We start from the raw sequence: 6,033 nt of genomic DNA, 5'->3' as shown, positions 1-6,033 counted from the left end.
GCAAAAAGTAAACATGGACTCGCAAGAACGTCTGGGAGGTCGTTGACGTAGATCAGAAACAGGAGTGGTCCCAAGACGGAGCCTTGAGGAACTCCAATGGAGACCGGCGCTGGAGAAGAGTAGGTCGAGCCTATTCCCAGTCGGAATGATCTGTCTGATAGGAACGCCTTGATCCAGCGAAGGATTTTCCCTTGAATCCCGTAAGACACGAGTTTGTGTAGAAGCGGAACGTGTGGGACCCTATCAAATGCTTTTGAGAAGTCGAAAAATATGGCATCTGATATGAGTCCTTCGTCCTTGGCTTGAGTTAGACTGTCCGTAAACATGAGCATGTTTGTCACGTAAGAACGGTTTTGTAGAAATCCGTGTTGAGCTGTAGATATCAGGTCGCTGGAAGTAAGGTGCTCTAGGGTAGCTGGCTTCACAATGCGTTCCACCACCTTGCACGGCACGCTAATGAGGCTTATAGGTCTGTAGCTGCCAGGCGATAGTCGGTCACCAATTTTGTAGATTGGCGTGACAATCGCTTCCTTCCAGGCAGAGAGAAGTCGGCCTTCATCAAGCGACTGACGGAACACCATGTGCAAATTATTTGCCAGTGTGGAGGACGTTTCTTTTAGGGTCATTGGATGGACTTCGTTGGGCCCCAATGCGCAGAATGGGTTGATCTTGTGCAAGAGTTGACGAATGTCCCCCACCGTGAAGACGAAGTCGGTTAGAGGGTGTTCGTAGTTCCTCCATCACAAGAGTGGATGTGACAAAGAAGCTGGGGCTGAGTACAGACACACGTAGCGTTCTCTGTAAGCCCCAGATACCACTGTTGGGTCATTTGTCGGTTCTCAGTTTCTGTCCCTCAAGGAAAACGCGGATGGCTTGTTTCTGCGGCGATGTCTCATGTATTTGAACCAGACGTTTTCGTTTTTTCGAGCGAGGTTCAGAATGGTGGCTTGTTTTTATATGTTTCATTGGCGGATTTCCGATTCACAGCGGTTCCGCATTTTACGTCTTCCGTATCTCTTGTAGTCAAGTTTTTGAAAAAGATTTGGAATCGTTTTTCCAGAGGTCGCTGAATTCTTTTTGGCATCCTGCGGTCCATCAGAGTGCGTGCCGAACGTCACGTCAGTCTCGTGAGCTTTCTAAACAATGGTCCCATATAGTTCTTTCACCGGAGCTGGTCATGGTGTGACTTGTTTAAGAAATATGCGCATTCCTGAGAAGTCCGCACGGCAGAAGACTTGAAACCAAGTTTGAGGTTGGAAACTTCTGGCCCAATAGCGGATAAAGTGAAAGGTCAGCACACGGCGGTCGCCATGTCCCAGTGGCGCGTTAATTGTTACCTGATCAACGAAGTGTCTTTCGTTGGTAATGACCAAATCCAGGAGGAATAGTAGTTTGCCTGCGCGGTATCTGGTGGGTGCAGCGGCATGTTGAATCCAAGCGCTCTGTTGAACCACATCAATCAGCGCCACTGAAAAAAGTCCGCCTGATTCGACGCGCTTAGCTCCATCCATGAGGCCTTTGGGGCGTTGAAGTCACCTACCAGTAGGAGATGAGTATAATGGTAGTTGGAGGAGAGTTGCTCAAGGGTTTGTATGAGGAATTGGTCTTCTTCAGGAGGACTCGATTGGATACGCTAGACCACACCGAGAAATAGATAATCGAACCCGCGCAGCAGGATTTGGACCCACAGTGCATCGCTAAATGGTGCAGGGGTGATGTCAGAGAGGACAATCGGGATTGATGGGGTCGCATGTAAGTACAGAGCAACCCAACCAACCCTCCCTCGTTTTGAGCCAGCTCGAAAAATAGAGTAACCGACTATGGAGATCTCCGCGTCATAGCCATCTGGTGTAAACCAGGTCTCTGTGAGTGTGATTACGGACTTATGTTCAAGGCAAGCTGACTGGTTATGATTGCGGAGTTTGTTGAGAAGGCTGTGGACAAGCATTTTAGCACCGTCTCTGCTGCCTCCACGGGTGAGGAGCCGAAAGTTGAGTGACCAGGGAGGTTAGCAGACTAAATAGTTGTGCGCCGGGTTTAACTCCAAGTCTCCAAAGAAGCCTCTGGGGTGATGTCGTCTGCCTCTTGTCTTCGTCGTTTCTAAGAGTGCTTTTCACTTGCAAGGTTTTTTCGCCCCGTGGGAGCCCGGTTTGCTCGGGCCTTTTGGCTCTGTTGGACGGAATTCCCCCCGGGCTCCTGATCTTGTGCTGGGTTCCCTAAATGCTCCATTTTGTTGTCAGACATTTCGCTGACACTCCTCATGACAGTATGATGCTGCATAATGCCCACTTCTTGGTTAACTCACAGTCCAAGAGCCATAACAGCTATCCCTCATAGCCACTCGTGAAAAGAGTCGACGTACCCATCCTATCACTACCAGGCCTAAGATTCGAGATTTTATAGTTCAGTTGCAATTTTAACAGCTTTACTGTTTTACCAAACCTCCAAGATGACTAACTAGCTCGTCGAAATTTTCGGAACACTTTTTGTGGCTAGGCAAACTAACCCAGCTCTTGAAAGAATACTACGGGACTGTGCGGTTCCCGTGGCTGAACAGTGTCCAAAAGCGCAGGCTGTAAATCCAGGAAAATCTTGGCGCGCTGCTGAAGATTTGACGGCAATAACTTTTGCTACAGCTATAGTTTCTTTTAAACGTCGCATAATTTTAGGGTATCTCTGCCAACTGTTTGAAATTACCTACAGTCAAGTCAATCCGGCAATTAGAAATGACCACTTTGTTTCTCACAAAAGAAACAATTAGCGTCCACTCATTTTCTCAAGGCTTGACATTCTTGGGCTTTCCCAGAGCCTATGCTCAAAGTCCGAGCCGTGCCACTCCATTGACTACTCCCGTTGCCCTCCACGGTAGCTCTACATCCGAAGCTTGAACGAAGCCCTTTTGCATTTGCTTTGTACATTCCCCAGATTTGTCTTGTCTTCATATCACTTCTTACTATGCTATTCATCCCGGGCTATTACACATTCTGCCTTTTAGTAGGCATCGTGACCTTAAGTAGTATTAGATAACCGTCAAAAATGGTGAAGCCACTTTCCTCTGCTTCCAGTCACACGGCCCGAATCCGTGGGCAGAATTAACTGTCGACGGAGCCGAGTCTATTAAGTTTTGTTCTCCTAGCTAGGTGCAAATCCCTTCACCCTGTTGGACCAGAGATTGTGCACCTGGATCTGATTCAGAATTTAAGTCCTGCGGCGGGCTTCACTCCATTCCCGAAGTGTTGAAATTTGGAAACATTTTGAACCTTCACGTACTGAATCCTATTGGAACTGTTGTGGTGAATCAGTCATATATGGTTAGAGCGGGAGATTCGGACCACATTGGTGGCGCGCTTTGCGAAGGCCGCAAAGCCAATGGATGACGATTTGTCATCACCATCGGCGGGGTGCGGAAGTAGCAGTTCTGACATCCCAGCCTATTTTAACAACTCTGTGCAGTATGATCGGTATGGATTTTACGGCGGAAAAGAATATACTGATCCCGAATCGTGAGTGATCTTCTCTTACTGATCTTACAGTGATAAATCAACCTTAGTTTGGGACTCTTACGAAGAATGACGTTTTTATTCTCGTTATGGTTGGTTTGTAATGCTCGGGTTCAACATGAAGTTTTTTGGCGAGTGGCAGGCCGTGTCAGATGACTATCCCGCTAAAACGAATCGTGGTATGGTGTTTCGGATTTGGTCTGAAGCAGGAATACATTAAATCGCTACGATTGCCGCCATGGAAGCAACAGGCAGAAATGACTATCCAGCACACACCACGGCAGATATATACAGACACCGAATTTTTGGTGAACAAAGGTAGGCGGTAAAGCCACCAAGGCGAGTCACTCCAAAAACTGCAAGCAGAAATTCGAAAAAAACCTCCAGCTGTAACACCCTTGCGGTGCCCAACTGCCTTACACACCGAAGGAGGCACGAGGGCTGGGAGACTACCTGGTTGCCCAAGCCTAGGCAGCGTAAGTCGAGATGCAGCGGACGAGTTCGAACCACGGACCATCTGGTCAGTAATTTCGCGCTCTAACCACTAAGCCATCTCGCCCCAAAGAGAAATTAATACCCCGGTGGTGTCTAGAACGATATGGCAATGAGGTAATTGAGATACACTGGACAACAATGCGCTATTAATGATCACTTATAGTGATCACTTACAGACGTGCATTGCGTCCTTTAACCACTAAATCATCTTGACAAATGAAGTCACTTCTCAGCTCTGATGTGCTACTCACAATCCAGTGCTGGAAATCACTGTTGTTTAAGGAGCGCTTGGTTATTACTTACGAATCTTATCAGGTGTAACGGCAGTGTCAACCATCCACGATGCGACATAGTACCTTCAGCGCTTCAGTCCACACGATTTCGCAGTCCATTGGAGCATGTACATTCTGCATCTGTTTCAACATTTGGACTTAAGCGTTGTAGGTACTATGTCGCATTGTGGATGGTTAACACTACCGTTAAGGCTGATAGGATCCATAAGTAATAACCAAGCGCTGCTTAAACAACAGTAATTTCCAGGACCGGATTGTAATGTATGCGTAATAAATCGGAGCTGAGAGGTGACTTTACTTTGTCAAAAGCGAACTAGCACATGTAATCAGTCCCAAAGAACATCTTGTTTTAAAAGAGGATTTAGTGGTTCACGGACGCAATGCACGTCTGGTAAAAATGAACGGCAATGGCTTGTCAAACCGAGGAAAAATGTTTCTAGGGTTGCTAAATTCGTCCGCGCTGGCATTTATTTTGCCTAAATGTTTTTTTGGGTCCGGATGACGGCTATTTTATTCCAAAACAAATCCAAGGTATTTGATGTGTATGTGAAAAAGTGCGCATTCTTCTGCACGTAGACGAAGACCAGGCTGCTGAATTCGTTCGAATACACAATCTAAACAATGCAAAACTTCTTAACTAGAACCTGTGAGGATGATGTCATCCAAATAAGCAAAAACTCCTGATAAACCTTTTAGCGTGGCATCTAGATCTGCTGGCACCTGTAATTGATATTGATTTAGCCAAACACGGCGTTTAATCCAGTGGAGTTATCAGCACACATGCCCACCTTGCCACTTGCTTTTTTGATGACAACAATAGGAGCTGCCTATGATGAATAGTTTACTGACTGGATAACTCCAGATTGCTGTAGGCCAACAAGTTCATTCTCCACGGTTTCGAGAGCGGCAAGCGGTCTGAAAATTGGTCTGGAATCGGGTTGAAGTTTGAGGTGTGCCTTAGTTTTGGCACGGTATCCAAGGCCACCTTGGAAGACCGTCCAGTTTTTTTTCTTGAATGTCTTGGTAAAGTGTTCTGAAATGTCTGAGGAGGATGAATATTTCAGGGCACTGCACATAGATGATAAAGGTAGATTGAAAATTTTCTCAACCTAATCAATTCCAAAAATGTTAAAATTAGAACAGTAGGTAAGATAACAAGTCCCTGAGAAATGTAAATTGTTGAAGGATAGAATACAGGATAGCTTGACAGTCAGTAGCAGAGTATTACCAGATGCACTTGGGGTCCGGTTATTTGTAACTGGCGTGGCAGGTTTTCCTACCCACTCCCAACTGGAACGTGGAATCAACGTAATGTCTGCAGCTGTGTTGGTTTGCAGACAGGTTGGCATTTTGTTGAAGAAAAGTGTGAAGTATTTCCTTCGGAACTCAAATTCAACTTGGGATGTTGCAAACACAGACCCGGACTGCGGCCGTTTCTTGTACGACTGCTTTTCGACTGTTGCTGATTGTTAGTTGTGTAGGTCATGGTTGAATGCCCCGGAAGTGTGTAAACATAATACGTTCTTTGTATTCTCAGACTTCCGGACATGTGAGAGTGTACGGAGAGCTCTCCAAAAGCTTCCGCACACAAAGCGGTGTCTGTCAGGGATGCCCACTCTCTCCATTCCTTTTCAGCTTTGTGATCGATGAAATAATGAGATGAACGCTGGAGGGTCTCCAAAACCCTGGTGTTCAAATAGCCTGTGGAGAAAACCTTGTCGATCTGGAATATGCAGACGACATCG

Source organism: Opisthorchis viverrini, assembly GCF_000715545.1.
Source record: "Opisthorchis viverrini unplaced genomic scaffold opera_v5_103, whole genome shotgun sequence".
NCBI lineage: Eukaryota > Metazoa > Platyhelminthes > Trematoda > Opisthorchiida > Opisthorchiidae > Opisthorchis > Opisthorchis viverrini.
Note: the sequence above shows the minus strand (reverse complement) of the source record.